Below are 1169 nucleotides of genomic sequence, written 5' to 3' on the forward strand. Positions count from 1 at the left end.
AAGATTAATTCCATAAAACTTTCTCTCCTTCCTGTTTTTTAAACATACAAGTGTGCACTATGAGTGCGTGTGAATTAAAAGACTTCTAACCTAGACTGTGAACTCCTATGCATGAGCTATTGTTACCCAATAAAAAGCCCTGGGGCAAAGAGAGACATAGCACAGGTGAGAGAGGGCACCTGTCTTTCATCAAGGTATCCACACAAAGCACTGCAGAGGTAGACTCAATTTCCTAAGTCTCAGTGGGCTCAGGTACTGACCTGGGACTTCAAGTGATGTTTTACTTCATTTTTGTTGTTCCATAAGAGGGCACTTAATAAAGTTCGTGGACAAATAGAATTGCAATACATACGGATCTTTCCATGAACTTTTTGAAGTGCCTCCCAATGCTGTTTGTTTCACTATTTTTGTAACTGGGGCAAAGTGGGAGGTTCAACTCGTGGACGAACACTCAATATACCCCATAAACCGTCTGAATCAAAGATTTTTATTTTTTCTTCTGCCAAACACAACTGATTGGCATCTACAGTTATTTTTAAGATATGAAACAATAAATCAACTGAAGAAACAGCTGTGGCCTCAGGTTGTGGGGCACACTGGCTGTGAAACACAGAGGATGCAGACAGATCACCACCTGCAGCAGGGCACAGCCAGCCTCAGTGAGCCTTCTCCAGGAACGCCCTGCAGCACCTGGCACACTGCTGGTACACCACCTCAAAGTCAGAGTCATTCCCATTATAAGGATCTTCAATAGTAAGTTGTTTTTGTGGCTCATAGTTCCCAAGTAGTTCAATTTTAGCTTTGCAGTTTTTAACTTGATTACTTTTTCTCTTCAAATCCCTCAGATTGCTTTCATCCATCCACAGTATATAATCAGATGTGGCGAAGTCTTCTTTGGTAACCCGCTGGGAAACGTGACTCATGGGAGTACCATGCCTCTTCATGCAGCTTTGTCCCCGATAATCAGGAGGGTTTCCTATGTCATACGTGGATGTCGCTGCACTGTCTTTCCTCCAATTATCTGAAACATTTTGGTCAGTTACAAGTTTTCTGAAAGCTGCTTCTGCAATCAGTGACTGACAGATGTTACCCAGGCACACAAACAGAACTGACCTGAGCATCTTCTTGGCCATCTTCCTATATTTTTCTTTCCTTTTTATCTATTTTTT

At 42.1% G+C, this 1169-nt stretch overlaps 1 pseudogene; it reads right to left on the bottom strand.

The window, feature by feature from the left end:
* Positions 1–656: 656 nt before the first annotated feature.
* LOC103608372 lies at positions 657–1133 on the bottom strand (annotated as a pseudogene).
* Positions 1134–1169: the final 36 nt, after the last annotated feature.

This window comes from Galeopterus variegatus, unplaced genomic scaffold (assembly GCF_000696425.1).
Source record: "Galeopterus variegatus unplaced genomic scaffold, G_variegatus-3.0.2 Scaffold8355, whole genome shotgun sequence".
In the NCBI taxonomy this organism is placed as follows: Eukaryota; Metazoa; Chordata; class Mammalia; order Dermoptera; family Cynocephalidae; genus Galeopterus; species Galeopterus variegatus.